Source organism: Lathamus discolor, chromosome Z, assembly GCF_037157495.1.
Source record: "Lathamus discolor isolate bLatDis1 chromosome Z, bLatDis1.hap1, whole genome shotgun sequence".
In the NCBI taxonomy this organism is placed as follows: domain Eukaryota; kingdom Metazoa; phylum Chordata; class Aves; order Psittaciformes; family Psittacidae; genus Lathamus; species Lathamus discolor.
This window is the reverse complement of record NC_088909.1, coordinates 12,299,434-12,318,619: the sequence shown is the minus strand read 5'-3', so window position 1 is coordinate 12,318,619 and position 19,186 is coordinate 12,299,434. Positions and strand designations below refer to the sequence as shown.

Sequence of the window (19,186 nt, the reverse complement as noted above, 5' to 3'; positions counted from 1 at the left end):
TGGATATCACTGAAAAAAGCCTAGCTCCATCATCCTGACACCTACCCTTCACATATTTGTAAACATTGATGAGGTCACCCCTCAGTCTCCTCTTTTGCAAGCTAAAGAGACCCAGCTCCCTCAGCCTCTCCTCATAAGGGAGATGTTCCACTCCCTTAATCATCTTTGTGGCTCTGCGCTGGACTCCTTCAAGCAATTCCCTGTCCTTCTTGAACAGAGGGGCCCAGAACTGGACGCAATATTCCAGATGCGGCCTCACCAAGGCTGAGTAGAGGGGGAGGAGAACCTCTCTTGACCTACTAACCACACCCTTTCTAATGCACCCTAAGATGCCATTTGCCTTCTTGGCCGCAAGAGCACATTGCTGGCTCATGGTCATCCTCCTATCCACCAGGACGCCCAGGTCCCTTTCCCCTTCACTACTTTCCAGCAGGTCAACCCCCAACCTGTACTGGTACATGGGGTTGTTCTTCCCCAGATGCAAGACTCTACACTTGCCCTTGTTAAATTTCATCAAGTTTCTCCCCGCCCAACTCTCCAGCCTGTCCAGGTCTCGCTGAATGGCAGCACAGTCCTCTGGTGTGTCAGCCACTCCTCCCAGTTTTGTGTCATCAGCAAACTTGCTGAGGGTGCACTCAGTTCCCTCATCCAGGTCATTGATGAAAATATTAAACAGCACCGGTCCCAGCACCGACCATCACCTTTATAGGTTCTTTTCCCTAACCAGGTTGTTTCATCCTAAAACTCACCAAAATGAGCAGCATTAGAATGAGAAAGGCTGTGAAAGAGAGCAGAAACACTAATTCCCTGTGCCTGTACATGCTGCAAGATGAAGCAGACTCTTGAGTTACAGTAGTGGGATACGGCAAAGCTTTCTAGTCCTTCCTAAACAGCCCAAACCTTACTGCTGTGAGGCCAGGCTGTAAAGTGTAAGATGACATAGGGTGCTCAAAGGGCCATTGCTGAACATTTCCTTCTCTTTCCAGGCACTAAATTCAGCTTTGGACATTTACATGCCATAGTAGTTAAGGATTTGAATAAGAAGCACTTTATGCCTGGGATTACACCCAAATTCAGGGAAGTCATTTCAGATCTCTGAGGAGGAGTCGTAGCCTAAAGAAGAAATGCAGTTGTCCTGTGCGCAGTGAGATGCTGAACACTGAGCACTTACAAGGCAACAGAGAGTAATTTTGTGTCCCTCAACTGAAATGAGATATGATTTCCCCAGTGGGGAGTCCAGTATTTGTGCTATATTCAGGTGATAGTGTTTATGTATCTCTGTTAAAATGGTGTATTATTCCCAATGCTGCTATTTTTCTTGGCCGGAGAGGATAAACTATTACTTCTTGTTCGTACGTTTTTTGTTTTGGTTTGGCTTTTTTTCCCCTTCAAAACCTCACTTCTTTAATGCTTGTTATTTAGAAACTTTGTGTTATGTAAATAAAAACTGTGACCTTTGCCTTTCCAGGGGCTGGGGCTAGGTTAATGGAGAACAGTGCCAAGAGAGAGTAGGAGCAAGCAGGGTTAGAACACATTTTAAAATGCCATTTCTTGCTTGTAATTTATTCTTCGTACCTCTAGCATTTCTCTGCAGAGATATTTATAAAAATAGGTGTTCCATACACTGTATATCACAGGTGTATTTAGGACTGTTGTTGAAGATTTACACTGCTCAAAAGAGCAGTCATACCAGATAATTCCATTTGCAAGCTTCAACAAAATGTTCCAGGAAAAGTGCAGCTATCACTGTGGAGAATTTTAATGATGGCAGAGTTTACAGACAACTTATTTGGCAAACAAGTCTGCAGCAACAGACTCTTCCGCAAGTTCTTTTGCCAGTGGTGGTTTTCTTACTGTTTCTGCTGCCTGTTAAAACACACCTCACATCTACCTCCCAGCCCACTCCAGAAACTTCAGAACTACATTTATCCTGCTAACCCTGCTCCTCATAAAACACCTATCAGGAACTCAACTAAAAAGGTTGCTGGGCAACTCACAGACCTGACTGTGGAACTTGGCCATTGCTTGTTCCCTTGTAAAATTTGTTAAGTAAATGGAAGTTTTAGCTTTGCCCTTATAATAAGGAAAATAAATAATAACTTCACTAATAATGTAATGTATGCAAGGTGACACTGGAAGAAGGAGTTAAGGTATTTCCTATTTTCTGGGAGACGCCTCACTAATTCACATCTTGCTAACCACAGGATTCCCTATTGCAGCATGGTGCTTTAGTAATCTGTTACCAGCTGCTGGAGGGTGTGAGGAAAAGAGGAGCTGGTAACTCCCTCACTTTACAGTTTCCACTTAACAGAGACTCTTTCTGTGCACATTTAGACCTGCAGAGACTCCAGAGGGACAGCAGTGATATCCTTGCTATATACTGCACATAATATGTAATAATAATAAAGTGCTATATATTGCACTTACGCAACTTAGATTCTCTTCTCTACAGGGAAATTGCTTTTCTGTGCCACAGCCTTAGTAACATCTAAGAACCTCCTCGCTTGACCACCTCTCGGTTACCAGTGCAGCAGGCTGTACCTCAGCTGAACGAGAAAGACACTAAATGTACATGCCCTTCCCTTCACAACCATTCACTGGTGTCTGGAAAAGGAAATCTGAGCTACTCATTCTCATATTGTTCCTTTTGAGTAAATACATCAGGTTTTGCTGTTGCCAGTGTGACACCCCTTCATTAGCACTAGAAAAGCTCGTCAGTGTAATCCTATGTATATTGCACTGGAAAGCTTGCAAGATGCCACACTACTCCCTAGTGATTTTCTTCCTTTCTCTCATTACTTTTATACTGTCAGCTAGAACAAAAGGAGTTGCAGTTAATTATCTGTGTATTTGCTGAAACCACTAACCTACATCCCAGCTAGTGTGAAACAGTTGCTTAACTGAAGTGCTTGGCAGATTTACACACCTTCTGGTTGTAAGTTTAAAAGAAAAAAGAAATCTATTCCTGGTTTCAGATTTGCATATTCAGCTGCCTATTATATAAAAAATAAACATTTTACCATTTTCATTATTCTCCAGTAACTAAGGGAAAGGAGGAGGATTCAGTAGCTGGAATATTAAACTGAATTGTGGAAGGTCCAAAATCAGCCTCTCCTTGTGTACAGATTTTCCACTTCTCTAGGCAAGTTCTTCAGGTTTCTCTGCCTCAGCTTCTCATTTGTAAAATGCAAACAATAATATTGTTTTCACAACTATAGACTGTGAAAATCTCAGCTATGACAGTGACAGGGACGGTGCTGGTAACTACACAGATAAACTGTACTGCAAGAACAGAACATGGAGGGGTTTAATTTAGGACTTTTGAGAATATATTTATCTCCATGAATACAGCTTACTTTTAGTGCCGTTCTTTTGTGATGGACTGTTTCTCCGCTGAATCAGTTTCCTCAGTTCACTTCAATACCCAGCTCAAAGACATTAGGCCAGTGTAATGCAGAAGGCAGGACGAGACAGCTAGAAGTATTAACTGCTTGAGTTGTGTGGCCACCAAACAGCAAATCATGGCCCTAGAGTTTCATGGATCATTTTTTTTCTTTTTGCACAGTAGCACATGACATAGCTAGAACTCAATTAATGTTTCCACTGATTTTGCATAGAGCTGTGACCTTGCATACAATATCCAAACAGATCGCATGCGAAGTCACAGCCACCTCACTGGCAGATACAAACAATGTCACCATCTATGCACCCACCATGTTGTCCTCACCCTTCATGATAATTAAATGTGATTTTTTTCCTCCTGGGCAAAAATTAAACATCTGCAAGACATGGAGATTTTATCATGGGTGTGGAGGGAGAGGGTTCAGATGTCTCTCATCTTGCTGATAATTGCTTAGTTTAATGAGGAAATTTTGCAGGTTTTTTAGCCACTGCTTCTGTGCCTTGTTTAATTATTTGCATATGGCATCATCAAGTTAAAAAGAGTGTGCATATACAGCACTTCTTTTCATTCTTGTATTAGACATTAATGAAAGGAAGCATGAGGATAAGGTTCTGGCTAATGATGATGGAAAATTAGTATCCAAACCCCAGAGGTGTCTTGAAAGATATACCAATGATAGATAAAGGTCCAAGGAGAGGAATTCAGCACAAAATATTGCCTAGGCCCTTTTGGGCTGCTTTTCCTAGAGAGAAATTTAGTTTTGTAGTTATGAGGGAGGATGGCAAGGAGCAAATACAGAAGGATCTAAGAGACTGCAACATGCACAGCAAGCGAGGCTGATAAACAGAGCACAGACTAGACAACGAATGCCAGCATGGCATATACAGTAAAGGTTACACGCCTGGAGACCTACAGCCAAAGACAGATTCATGGCTTTTCTTTTTTTAAGTCTCAAGCTAGTGAAAAGTTGAGTGTCTGGAGAGGAGCAACGGTTTATGCATTAGTCATAACATTTTGAAGGGCAGCAAATCCACAGTCAGAAGCACAAGGTAGGAGGAAAACAGTTGCTAATTCTTTTCCTCTCTCATTCTGCAAGATTTATCCTCCAACTCCTCTCAGGCATCTCAGCCAAACAAGAAGCCAGTTCAGAGAGGATCACATTCTTCTTATACTCTGTGCTACTGTATGTTTCAGCATCTCATTTATGATCTTGTGTATTTCTTCTCTGATAAGACTGAGTTTTAGTATGGAGGGAAGAGACAGTGTTGATCATTAAGACTTATTGCTTTAGTCAATGGTAAGCAAGTGTGTAATACAAGCCACATTTAACAGTAAGGGACCTCTTTGCCCAGCTTAACCCTTTCCTGCAGCTAAATAGGGAAGAGCTGCAGAAGTGAGGGTTGGGTGATGCTGCTGAGAGGGCTTGACCATGACAGACCTCAGACAGGTCTTCACTTTGGGGGGTTGTTTATTTTCCTGACTGATAGACTCCTACTTTTTTTTTTCATAGGTTTGAATCCCTCTACAGATAAATAAGTCTACAAAAATGAGGCTGCTTTTTTTTAGATACTTTTCAGAACAGTTTATCTTATGTACACTCAGCTTGAAAATTCCTCCACCACACAGCTGCTGCTCTCTGCCTATGGTTGCTGTTTGTCTGTGTTCTCTATCAAGTCCCCTGGGTTATCACTTTAATGTCTTTAACATTAAAATGCTGTAACAGGAATTTCCTCATTATACATAGACAGAATAGGAAAAAAAGGGTGAGGCAAGAAGGAGAAAAAGATAAATAGAGGCAGTAAAGAAGCTACCACTAGTGGTTCAAGTCCAAATAGCTTTACTTTATGTTTCAGGAGGTCCCTAAAACACAAATACATCCTAACCATTAGCCACAGGATGCACAGATTACTTACGTTAGTCTTGATGCTCTCAATTCTTTCTGGTTTACTGATCTCTAACAATACTTTGCACACAATTATCATATTGCAATTACAGCATTCTTATTTAGGGAAGACAGTCTTTAGTGCTTTCTTCATGTGCTGTGTGCTGGAAGCGTGTTTAAACTGAAGCTAACAGTTTGAAGAGGTCTCAGATCCTCCCTGGTTTGCAATGCAGCATTTAATAATAAAGTCATTATGCTACTGAAAAGGGATGCAAGATTTATATGTAAAAACAAATGATAAAAAATTTTAACTTTTCTTTTTTCCCTTTTTTTTTTTTTTTTAATAATGGAGTGGGTTGGCAGGAAGCTGGGAAAGTCCAGAATGAAGTCTAAAATGGTGCACTTAACCCCTCTGTTATACCTGGTTATTTGGTGGATGTAACACTGTGGTTCAGCCATTCTTAGGCTCACACAGGAACTTAGAGTATGGGCAAAGCTGTAATTTTCACCATGGTGAATGTACATAAACTCCAGTCATTGTTAGCCCTGAAGAGGGCTGCAGAGCTGAAACATTGATACCTGGAACCACAGGAGTGCCTTTAATGGTTTCTCTAGTTTGTTGGATTAAACTTTTACAGCAACATGTGAAACCCAGAGCAGCACAGCTAAGTTTCAGTTTTAACCACAGGTTATTACTAGTAATCAGCCCACACATTGCTAATTGCAAGTGGGATAGAAATAATGTGCAGCCTGATTTGACTTTAAAGTATTTTCCTCAAATCCTACGCTGTTTTTCCTCTGTTGGAGTGACACAACCATGAGCTGTCATCTGATGAGGCAGCAGGACATACAGTAATTACCAAAAGGCAAATTTCATGCTCTGGGTATTTCCATCTTGCTAGGATGAGTAGAGGCGTCATTCTGGAGAGAAACTGCTAAGAAGCCAAAAGTTGCTTGAGCAAAGATTTTAACACCAGTTTAAGGTATCAGGAAACGTCACCTGAGAGACACCAAGAATGCTAAAATTCATTGCCTAAACCCAGAAAGATAAAAGGATTTCCTTGTGAATTACCAGACAGAAAAGCTAGGAGGATGTTCAGGGGGCTGGAGCACCTCCTGTATGAAGACAGGCTGAGAAAGTTGGGGCTGTTCTGCCTGGAGAAGAGAAGGCTGCGTGGAGACCTAATAGCACCCTTCCAGTATCTGAAGGGGGCCTATAGGGATGCTGGGGAGGGACTCTTCATAAGGGACTATAGTGATAGGACAAGGGGTAACGGGTTAAAACTTAAACAGGGGAAGTTTAGATTGGATATAAGGAGGAAATTCTTTCCTGTGAGGGTGGTGAGGCGCTGGAAATGGGTTGCCCAGGGAAGTTGGGAATGCTCCATCCCTGGTGGTGTTCAAGGCCAGGTTGGACAGAGCCTTGGGTGAGATGGTTTAGTGTGAGGTGTCCCTGCCCATGGCAGGGGGGTTGGAACTTGATGATCTTAAGGTCCTTTCCAACCCTAACTATTCTGTGATTCTGTAATCATTATTAGCTGCACATCCTTCTAGTATAGTGGAGCCCCACCATCTGAGAGCTGACATGCTCTCTCTGACATGTTTAAATAGACACTCTCCGAGGAATTGCCAGTAGCTGTTACATGGTGCCTGTCCTCAGGCAATGCAGATTTAGCCCTGTTGGCCTCAGTGTTGAGACTGGAAGGCACAAAATGTGCTGTATATGCAGAATTAATCTAGCTAAAGACTGTATAGCGACAGGGCAGGATCTAGATCAACCTAATGAAAAATTAACAGGAAGAATATCCTTCCTTCTTAAAACCGGGACTTCCCTCTGCTGAGAAGTGTTACGGTTTGCAGTTACTGCATCAAACTGACACAGCTCCATTTTCTTCCCTGGAGGCTGGAGTCCTAAAGAGTCTTTTGTATCAATAGTGTATGTGTGGTGCAACATGTATGTATTACAGAATTACAGTAATATTCACAGTGTTAGTTTTGGCAATATAGGACGCAGAACTTAACTTTATCAAGGAAAGCACCTCTTACATCACAAAACTATGATCAAAGAACACATTTTCTGAAAGGTATCATTTTGTTAAAAAGCCGTTTTGCCAAAGAAGATTGACTTGTTTTAATCAAAACCACAATGCTATTACAACATGGAGTAATAGAAGTGACTATACTTTTATGGGCATCTGAGCACAAAATGATGAAATGATTACCTGTGAAATGAAGGAACGCAAGGACACTTGCTGTTACCTACCCACTACTCTAGCTATAGGAGGGAGAAATCACACTGGCGAGCATCTGTGTCAGGGAAAGAAGTCACGTGTCATTCAATTTTCCTGTTTTACTGATTCAAGTGTTCAAAATTCTTGAACGATGCTCTCCAAAGTAATGAGGTTTAAAAATAGTAAATGCCATAGTGCTTTCTGGATTTTATTCCACAATCAAAATAATTGCAACACTATTCAAGGTTAAGTGCCTTAATATTATTAATCATTCATTACATATGATTGAACTAAGGGCCAGCAGCATTCAAGCCAGTCCTGTAGACGCTTGCTAACTGTGTACTACCACTTTCCTAATATAAGTAGCACAACTTGGCTGTCTCTAGGGACTCTAGCAAAACATTAGCTTTTGTAACATGACTGGAAAGTCACCAAGTTTGGGTTATTTTCAGTCTATGTGGGTGTAAGTTCCAGAAAAAGAGCTGGTTGGGGAATTCTCCAGCAGAAGGGTTTTCAGTAAGAAAATGCCCTTTTCACAGAACCCAAGTTTACTATGTGGAAAAACAAAGTTTGGAATTTTTCCCTGGGAGAATCAAAATGAAGGCTCTCCTGGCTGCTGCCTGCCACACACTCCTCAAAGTCCGCTTTCGGCAAGAATTGAGTTTAACAGCTGCTTTCCAGGCAGGCTGCTGGAGGTTAACAGTCCCCAGCCCTCTGCCCTTCTGGAACGTGGACAGCTGTGAAGGGAGAGGAAGGGAATGAAGTGGGAAGAATGAGAGCCCTCTGTGTGCCTTGGCAGTTTGCAAGTTGTCCAGCTGGTTAGCAGCCAAGCACAATGAAAACGCCACTTAAGGGCCCAATAAATTATTTTTTTCTGAAAATCCATTTCTACAGAAACCTCACTTTGACATTTTGTCCTGATTCAATGCACCTCTTTTCCCCAGGGGAAACGGTTTCTGTTTTCCAGACACTTCTGTCCATGTATTGCAGGGGTCTCGGCAGACCCCACGTGCATCCATTCCTGTGTATTTTAATGATGGCATCTGCTGGAGAGACCTTTCTGGCCATGGCTGCTGCTGCATTGCACGGAGAAGGTCTGTCCCCAGGATGAGGCCTCCAGGGAGATGTTGGGGTATCTGAGTAAGCAATTAGCAAACAGACCTTGAGATGATAGCTAAGATCAGAAAAGTTCAAAACCACTCTACCAACAGAGCTATGAAATGTTTGTTCCAGCCACAGCATAGAAGCATAGTTTTAATGGCACTTAAATAAATGGGCATCCTACAGCATTCTAGGCCATGAATATATTCATCTTTTTGCTTAGTCGCAGGAAATTGCGGTGATGGATTGACATCATTTTATAATTGCATGCGATGCACAACCAAAACAGAGGGCTCAGGCAGTGAGCTGCATTCTAACTAAATTCTCAATATTTGTTAACAACAAAAGTTCAGCTAGCATGATATAAGAACTGCATGTATGGTATGAAATATTAATTTACTATGCTTCAGTTGAGATTGTTAAGGTAGTCATATTTTCCTGGAATGCATGGGTTTATCATTATCAACCCGAACACAACTAGCACTCTTCAAGGTTTCTTGCTGAAAAGAAATTGAGCGTGCAAATACTCTTTCATCATAATCACACTGGCAGTGGAGGGTAATTCATAAAAGAGCCAGAAATATATTGAAATTCAATATTTTTGTAGTTCAAATCAATATTAATAATTGTTTGCATTTTTAAAGTGCAATTTACAATTTAAAAATGTACGGAGATCAACGTATAGTTGCTAACACATCAAATTTTCCTATTAAACATAAAGGCACAGTAAATTTACGTAAAAATGTTTCTTATAAAGCAGGAGAAGGCATTGATCTGTGAAAACAGCTATCTATTATTTATATCTACAACATTAGAATGGCTTTTAATTATAAATGAACTAAAAGGTCAGTAACTATTTTACTTTTAAAGTCTTGATTTTAAATTTGGATAGCTTAATACAAATATTTATGCACAGAAATACTTGGCTGTGGCCATGTGGGCTTAGAAATTTCTTTCAGTGGTGAGAGGCCTCACAGTGGAAAGCACACAGAGGGATCAAGCACACAATGCAGTATCTACAGTCAAAACCCAATTCTTTTGTAACCTTTTACAGAACCATGGGAGTGACTTTGGAAAAGTAACAATAATTTTTCTAATTTCAGTAAGGGTCTTTGAATGCAAATGCCTCCATTTCAGTAACAAAGGCAAATATTTGTGTTCGTCGTAACATCCTCTGTGCTATCAGCCACAACTTGATGAGCGTCAACCCACAGGGACAAGACAGTAATGCCAGCCCTGAAAACCAGCCCCTGGCATGTGGGTAACCCGGCGTGGTACAGGACTAAACATACCAGACAGGAAGAGATTCCGAGTTTATATTATCTTTGCTGTTCAGCTACCTGAGCCTAATTCACCAGTACCAACATGCTGGTAAGTGTCTCAATAGTACAGCCAGAGCACTGGTGCTGGGGAGAGATATACCAGAATATCCTTTTTGTACCCCAGAAGGATTCCTCTGTGTCACAAATACATTGCAATAGTCTCCTAAATGTGAAACATCATTATGCCTGTCCACATTATATAAAAAAAAAAAAAAAAAAAAAAAGGAAAGGACAGAAGATTGAGGCTGTGTCTACCTTCCCCTCACTGAATGCAGGAGCTGAGAAAGGATGGAGTTACAAAATGAGTCTGATGTCAAATGCAATGAGTCGATAGAGTATATCCATTCCTGCAGAGTATCAATGTAACAACAGGAACTTTCCCAGTGACATTTAATGATCTCCGATATTTACAACACACAAGTATGCCTAGCAGCTAGTTGCCTTATCTGTTCTTATTACAAATCTGACAAAAAGTTTTTAAAAATGATTGAATAACAGCAAACCCAATAGTAATATTCTCCCACTGTACCAGCATTACATAACTGATTTTAAAGATAGTTCATGCCCATCTGGATTCTCATTACAGCTCAATATTGAAAACCACCTTCTGTTTAATAGGCTGAGTAGCTGCTCTGAAATCCATGTGTTTCCTCTGACTACTCTGAAATTTTGAGTGTCTGACATCCTGGTGCACAGTAGCATACAGAGAAGGAATAACTGGAAGTGCGTTGCATGTAGGCATCTCACTTCCTTATACGCACACTGGTGTCTCCACCCCCCCTGTGTAAATGGGCACCTATTGTCCTTTGCCAAACCACCTTGCGCCTCCTTTCTCATGCAGTCCTGCAGTTACAGCAACCACCACATAATGAAATAGCCACATTTCTTGAACACAGACTGTGTGGCTCTGCTAGCAGATATGCACTCGTGCCTTTCAAAGGACGTAGGTGCTGAAGATGCAGGTGGTATTGCACCACTTCCACAAAGCTGACCTCTCCAAAACCCAAAACTTCCGGAAGTCAAGGAGCACAATGATAGGGCAAATGCTCATCATCATGTGTAAGCAATGCTTCAATATAATACTGATAAACTTACCCTCATGCTGCCTTCAAATAGGCATCATCTACCCCACATGCATCTTCTCCAGGAAACTCCTGACCATGCCACAGCTCTGTGCCTCTGCAACTCCACCAGCTTCCACATGTACTTTCCCTCAGTCACCATTACACAGAACCATTTCACTCCTCTTTAAGTGATGGCAAAGCCCTCAGATACTTCTCTTTCCCAATACACACCTAGGTGATATCTCAGCTTGCAGATCTTCCCTTTAGTCCCATGTGGTATGTGAAACAAAGGGGCTCAGTCCCTTCCACAGACCTGCCAGTCCACGTCACAACGATATCTGTGCACACACAGCCAACTAATCCTTCAGTACTTAGTGCAGCTTTCCTTTATACATTGCAGTAACGTGACAGCTGAAGTAAAAATTAAAACTCCATTTCTTTTTGTTAGAAATTACACTTCAAAATCAAATACAAATATTTGTTTCGATTTGCTTTGCAATATATCCTGGGGTAAAATTTTCATCTGGTAAGAACAGGTAAGAGGCATTTCAGAGAAAAAAAATATTTTTCCAACTAGATCTACTTACAGAATATTTCCTTTCAATTAGCTGCTGTGCTTCAACTGCCCAAATCAAAAAATGACTTAGCTCTGACATACAAGCAGTCTAAATGAAAAAGGACCTTGACTCAACATCTTTCACTGGAGGAAAGCATTTGTAAAATTTCAGTCAGAAACAAATTAGTCATCATGGCTCTAAGGATTAAGAGGTGAAAACAGGTGTACACCATTACAAAAGTTGTTCAAGTCAATAAAAGAACCTTCTCCACTGCCCCAGCAAAACGTTCCATTGCAAAGTTACGAGAGCTATTTTCTTCTTTCTGAAGCAACCATAGTAGCACCAGAATGAACTAGACACAGTGTGAGCAGGAGTTTGTTTTCTTTCTGCTTTTGCAGAAATTTTGCTGTGTTTTGTTTTGTTAAGTGCTGAATTAAAACCACCCTCACCTGTGACAAAGCTTTTAATTCCTAGCTTATAGGGACCACTTCACAATTTTCCTTTTTCTTTTGCTTGCTTACAACTCCCAAAGAATCTCCACCTCAGATACTTCTATTTTTTAGGAAAAGGAAATAACACTGGAGAATTAGGAATCTCCACAGCATATTACATGAACTGTGTTAGATATGGCACAAAGTTAAACCATCAAGTTGGAGGACAGGGCACTTCACACATACATACATAAAGCTACTTAAAATTGTTGTTACGAGAACTGTTCAAAATCTCATGATGTCAAGAGGTTTGGCATGTGAATAAAACTGTAACACAATGGATAGGAGCATATTGTTTATGTGTGTGTATATATATATATATATACATATATATTAAACAGCTCAGAGAACCTCTAAGTTCTGTCATCTTTTTCTCCTTGCCACAACACCTCTAAAACTGCACAGAAAACAATAATTTATAAAAGCAAACTCCAGTGTACATTTGCTTTACACTGACATAAAGGAGGGGACATATCTGGGGTGATGACTTGTTTGGTACTTCTGCAAGTCCAGCTTATTCTAGGTGCATCGTATCTTTTGAAAGAAGGCGTTTTCATCTGGAGTAGCCAGATGATTCTATGGAAGAGACAAATGAGGCACCTTATGGACAACTGAAGAAGAGTATTTCAGGGATGGTCAGCGGCCGCTGTCATATGATGGTTTAATAACCTAAAATTCTCTTTGAAAATGTGGTAGTTACTTTAAACAGAAGAGAGACTGAGGCAAGTGGAGAGAGAGGGAAGCACTTCAAACCAGGGTCTAACTAGAACCAAGTGGGCACCTGAAAAACTAGGAACCTTTCTGCTGTATTTTACAAGAGTTCATTGCTTTCAGCACAGTTTCCTATATCAAGTACTGTAGGCAGGACAATATCCCTATAAATTCTGCTGCCAGGCAGAGACTGGGAGGTCAAGGCTGCCTGTGTGCAAGATCTGCTGTGCAAATTGTGTGCCTCCACTCTGGTGTGGAAGAAAGCTGGACAAGTTCATTACTGACACTAATTATTTACACTGTCACAGCACAGCTCCTGTGAGATGTTAATTTGAAACAAAGCAAAGAAACCTTTTTTCATTCCAATTGCAAACCATTTTAGATACTATATTTTAGCTTAGGAACAGTATTATAACCTCTTTAGGACCTTGGAGAGGTGTGTCTATTAACTTGCTAAGGACCTGCTGCAGTACTGAGGAGATTAGTAACGCATGACTCTACAATTTGCACCCAGAACGATAGGAAAGAAATCTTCTCAACTTTGAAAGGATTATTTTGGTTGTTTACTGAGTGCTGTCTTTTTTGGTCTTAAACTGTAGATGAAAGTGGAAACTAGAAGTGCCTGCTTCCTTTTGCAATGTGTGATGGAAATTAGAGAAGCAGCTTTAGCAGCTTTGCCAGGGGTTTTGGAATGGGAAAACAGGGGTCATGTGTTATCACTCTGATTTCAACCACATAAAGCAATGTCATAGCTTTTTGCAGTTATGCCAAAATTCAGATTTTGGCACATTATATGGGTTAATATACCTTTTAGCAGTGTGCAGGACTGAAGGCCAAAACTGGCATATGTGACAGAGTAGAACTGGATCCACTGATACTTGACAAAACAAGTTTCCATCAGAGTAAAAGAAAGCCTCAAATCCCCTTTTGCCCACTCTTTGTGGTATATGGATTCATGTGCATGTGAGCAGAAGCGGATCCTTTAATTCTCAGGATTCTCTTCATGTTGAGAAACCCCGTCTTGCATAATTGGAGGAGATGCTGAAAGCTAAGATGCATAATGACATCAGTGACTGGAAAACAGAATAGAAAGGCAGCAAGTTCTGCCTAATTTCCTACAACACTGATGGTGTGTGCTGGGTGGCTTGCAACATGGGTGGTCAGCTCAGCATGTTCCTTCAGGATTGCTGGGACAGAGAAGAGACTAATTCAGCTGTTGGGAGGAAGAGATGCCAGCTCATTGGGCAGGTCAGTAGGTCCAATTCCCCCCAGTGGCAATTCCTGCCTTGATCAGAAGAACCTTTAACTTCACTGGTGACTTCATCAAAGCAGGTTTAATTCTTTTCCCTGTATGAAGGAAAAATGTAAATCCAGATATTTTCATTTTGAACAGATCCAACTTAAATTTCTTATTTTATTCTTCTTCAAAATACTTTTTTTATTGCATAGAGAAGAATATAATTATATATGAAGTTGCAATAAGCCAGACAAAATGTTTTGATTTGAAATACCAGCTGGAAACAAATTTGTCCTTTCCAAATCTCAGGGAAAATCAAAGATTTTGTTCTATTGATACATGAGCAAGAATTACAGTGTCAGAAAATTCAGCACCCAAAGATAACTGTTTGGGGAATGGAAGCAGTCACAGGATTAATAGTTCCCTACTTCTTTTTATACTGAAGAAGCTAGAGGAACTGGGACATAATACTTGAGATTCATTTGCATTTCCTATTTACAAGAAAAAGTGCTGACATATACAGAATAATATGACTTTTAATATCTCCACCTCTAGTACAGTGCCTGCCTTTGTAAAAACTGCCATGAAAAGTTAAGTTTACTGGTGAATACGAGTAATGTTTATAAATCATTTTTTCTTCTGTAAATGTCATGACAAGCCTGATCTAGGCAGACATTGGACACTTGAGTAATGGGAAATTAGTGCCCTGTGTGTGAAGGCCTTTTGTCTCTGCAAGTGCTTTGAAGCAAGGAAATGCATGCTTGACTCAGCTTCAGAGATGAGAAGCAGTCGTTGTTCACCCAACTCATAGAAACACAGCTAATGTATATAGAAGTGAGCATTTCAGTAACAACAGCAAATCTTTTTCTTATGTTCATGTAGTAACAGTATTCCCTTTTTCTTCTATTCAGCTAATTGCCCACTGTCACTATCCCAGTCTCTTGACTACATTACACAATTTAAGTAAAATTACCTTAAGAACGCGTAAAGTAAGTGCTCCATTACAGCACCCTTTCAGAACACAGAAAACAAAACCCAGAAGACAGCAAAAAACCCATCAGAGCTCCCAGCTGGCAACAGCTCCCAGTTAAACTTCCTCAGATCAGCTACAGCAGTCCTGAAATTTAATACATAGTTTTTATTTCTATCAGGTAATGGCTGACTTACTTACACTTCTGCATTTATAACCATCTCTCTCTGAACTGGCAGTACTATCAATAAACGAGTGCCGTTAACTGGGGACAGTTTATCGAAGATATAAGGCACTGCTGAGGCTGAGCCTGTGTAGTGCCGTGTTTCTTCATACAAAGAGCCTGGGCAATGCTACTGTGGACCCATACTTCTCCAGACAGCTCCACACCACCATGGAGAAAGCCCAGTTTGTCTTCCAAGAATGGTATAACCACAGCAGCAGGAGCCCCGACCCAAGCTAATCTCTGCTGCTTAGTACCTGGTTATTCAACAGCACACAGAGCACATCTATCCCTGCTTTCAAAAAGCAAAGATACCAGCATTCTGCTGCTTTCCTTTGAATAAACAGTGGGCTTTGACTCCGCTCTAAACCAGCAGCCTCCTATTAACTAAAGGAGTATCAACTAAAGCTCACACAGCATGCAAAATAAAGTTTACTGTGCATGTGGTGGGCATTTACATTTATTCATAGGTGATTTATAATTGTCCAATTTAGCAATCAGTAGATGTTTGCAAAGAACTTGGGTGTTTTGTTGACTTGCTTATGTATATGGTAATGTAAACCTGATGCTGGCATTAGTTTGCATTCCTTGATTCCCTGAGAGCTGCATTTGCACCTTGCAGTGAAATCCCAGGGAAGGGAGAGTGTAAACGTGCCCTGCAGTGGGCATGAGTCTTACAGGGTCTCTGGCCTACCTCCATCCTTCACTTCCCCTGGTCCTACATAGGAAAAGAGCCCCTTCTGTTTTCATCTTGGCACAGTTCCTTTCATCTTCAGGCCAATTTAGCTGGGCTGGTCACTGACTATCTGGGGTGTGAAAGCACAGCAGCACCCAGTTGGACAGGGAGTTTGGGTTCTGCCGGGTCTCCATGAGCAGCCAACAGAGAGAAACAAGGGGCTGTAGCTATCGTGTGTGCCCTGTCCCTCCTGTTCTCCGTGAGTCACCAGGCTTTTAGAAAGCAATTGTTGGTAGTGCTGTGAAAGCTGCATACCCTGACATCATGCCAGTCTCAGGTATGCTACCCACATAAAAAGAAGGTAACCTCAACTAAAGATTGACAGGCCTTTTCTTGGGGGCAAGTTATCCTACAGCTTTGCTCTGCAAGGCTTTTTACTTTACTTCGAAGCATCAACGTAGCTCCTATAAGGGGAATACTCAGTTCTAAATGGACCAAAGGCAGTCCTGTGAGTTCTCACATAAGAATTACATCATGCCCTTAGATTACTATCTTATCAATGACATTCTTTACACAGGCTTGCGAGCAGACAAGAGAGAGAATGTCACATCTGCAGAACTCACGAATGAACAGCCGTGTGCTATCAAACAGCCTGCTGACCCACCTCAGATGAGGAATCAGACAACAGAAATGTTGGTAGAAAACTGTCTCTTTGTCCTTCTTGGACTGATCCGTTATCGTAACATCAAATTGCTCACAGAAAAACTGTTCAGCCCTTAGGCTTCCAGGCGGTTACTGCAAAAACATAGGCTTGCAAAGCACTGCTTCCAGTGTCACTCTTGTCAAAAGATTTAAATAAACCATTGTCTTGGTTTGCAGTGCACTCCAGTACTGCTTAGAAGCAGGGGGAATTAGCCCTGCTTCTGTGTCTGGAAGTAAAAATTTGGTGCCTGGAAATTTTGCTATAGTATTAAAATACTTTCCACAGACAAATTTTATGCTTTTTCCTAAAACTATACATGTTTTTCCTTAAAGGGCTTGCTTTAATGATGCAACACCTGTTCTCCTACCCGATGCTAGGACTTCCTAACCTCACAATTCATAGGAGTACCGTGGTGATTAATGAATGTCTTTGAACTGGAAAGTGCTATCTGAGTGCTAATTATTATCCACAGACACACTTACTTCTGCTGCTTTCAAGGGCAGAGCATACACATACCATGGTAATGAGAAAGCTTGCAAAACCATATATTGATACATAGGAGTTTTATTCACCACAGAAATGTATAAAGGAAGAATTAAATTAAAAGTTAAATGTTAAATGTTTCAATTCATTATTGCACATTTTAGTGAACATTACTCCATCTGTTTAATAAGTTTAGGACAGCCAAAAAGGGGAGCGTAGGCTGGAAGGTGCTTGCAAGCTTATCTTCTTGTGCTCTCAATAATACTAATAAGAAGTATGAAGATATGTTATTGCTGGCTGTGAGGAACACAGTTAAAGTGTGTGACTGCAAATCCAAAGTGTAAGTTGAAGGCTCAGAAGTTGTTCAAATCCTGCCTCCCAGATGCTGGGGCTCTACATGGATCAATCAAAAGCTCCCACATACAGCATCCCACTCGCTCCCATGCCTGAGGAAGCATTGCCTGAAGAAACTGTTATCTGATGCTCCACTAAGGTTTTTTTGGTAGGTTTTTTATCTCATCCATCTCCAAAATGATGTGATTTGAGTGTAAATGATATTTTCAAATGTTTCCTTAATGAGGATATTTGTTCACATTTATCATCCAGTGCTAACTGCTTTCAGAGTTCCTCTGCTCCTGCAACTCAACCACCAGCCTGGGAGGGCTCAGGAAGCACATGCTCAGCATGTGTAAAACAGCCATTCCCATTCACCAGCTTTCCTCTCATAGGACACGTTAGTTAAAGTCAACTGATTGAAAAAATAATTACAGGAGAATAGAGAGTGGAAAAGCCTAGACACCTAATTTAAAGATCTCTAAAGTTTGTGTTTTGTTGAGAGATAATAATTTTGTTGAGAGTAAAGAGGTTCTCTTTTCTTTTTCGTTCTTGGACTCCCTCTATATTCACTGCTTGCAAAGACGTGTAATGGTAACAGGCCATAAGCAGCGGTCTTTCTTTAGAGTTATAAAGCATATATTCTTTCAATACATGCTTTCTTCTAGCTTTTGTTACTGGTGTGTCTGAAGACACTGTAACATCTAACCTAAAGAGTTATGTGAACCTGTCTGTAGGATGCCGAATAACGCAAACATTGTAACTGTTTGAAACTGCTCCTGTAGCATTTTTCACACTAATTAAAAGCTGGCTAGGGATCTTCTGTCTTGATGCTGCCTCTACTTCAAACAAGAACACTTCAACAAATCAAAACCAGGGGAAACAGTTTAGCATCTTAAGCTAATAACAGTTGTTTTAGAAACCCTTATTTGCTCAAGGGTATAATTAATTAAAAAAAATACCTTAAAATTCCACGTTAAGGAATATAAACCCCTTGTTCTTTGGGAGTGGACATTTTCAAGCTGCTCTTTCTCAAATTATGATGGTGAGTTTCTTGCAATCTCTCTGTTCCACCAGCTGCCAGGGCATTCCCAGCAGAGAAGGGCACACTACCAAAGCCAGCCTTGGGGCTGGGAGACCCTTCCGCTCTCTGCTGCACCACAGCCTTTATTGTACAACCTTGGGCATGACACTCACAGTAAACTTAGGTAGTGGCATCCTCCTCCCATGGCCATGCAGAGACCATAAATTCGTTACAGAAAGGGAAATGTTTCTATTAGGTGATTAAATACAACTCTTAGAAAGCTCTAACTGGACGGTTTCACAAAATGATTGTGTGATTTTGGTGTTGTATCAGCCTTGCCACAGGTGTATTTGATTCAAAGTACCCATTTAACCATACCACTACGTAGCACAAACAAATTCCATACTGAACCAGAGAGGGGTTCATGTTCCCTAATTGTTTGCTTATAAGAGCGTGGTTTGAACTGTAACACAGCTGCTTTGAAGCCTAATCCTTCTTCCCTAATCTGCCTCCCCTAAGGCTTTAGAGTTAGTATTTGACCTTTAAGTATATATATTAAATATATGTACAAAATATACATGCACACGACAGGCACAGATGGACCTGCACAAGGACCCATAAGGACTTGGCTTTATTAGTGCTGGAAAACTTAGTAACATTTTCATTTAGCTTTACTTTTAAAGGGTGAGAAAGTTTTAAGGCAAAAAGGAAAAAAAAATACAAGTAAAAAAAAACCCAACCCAAACCCACACAGTTAATGTCTGCCATAATTTTA

At 40.8% G+C, this 19,186-nt stretch overlaps 1 protein-coding gene across 2 annotated transcripts in view; it reads left to right on the top strand.

Annotated features, from left to right (window-relative positions):
- Positions 1-19,186, top strand: part of CHST8 (carbohydrate sulfotransferase 8) — a 176,296-nt gene that overhangs the window by 22,365 nt on the left and 134,745 nt on the right. Inside the window, exon 1 of one of the 2 annotated variants that reach the window (XM_065662113.1) lies at positions 17,505-17,556. The exons of the other annotated variant lie outside the window; for it this stretch is intronic. The gene's annotated coding sequence lies outside the window, so the exon portion shown is untranslated. Of the gene's footprint in view, positions 1-17,504; positions 17,557-19,186 lie in introns of those variants that run through there. 2 annotated transcript variants of the gene reach the window in all.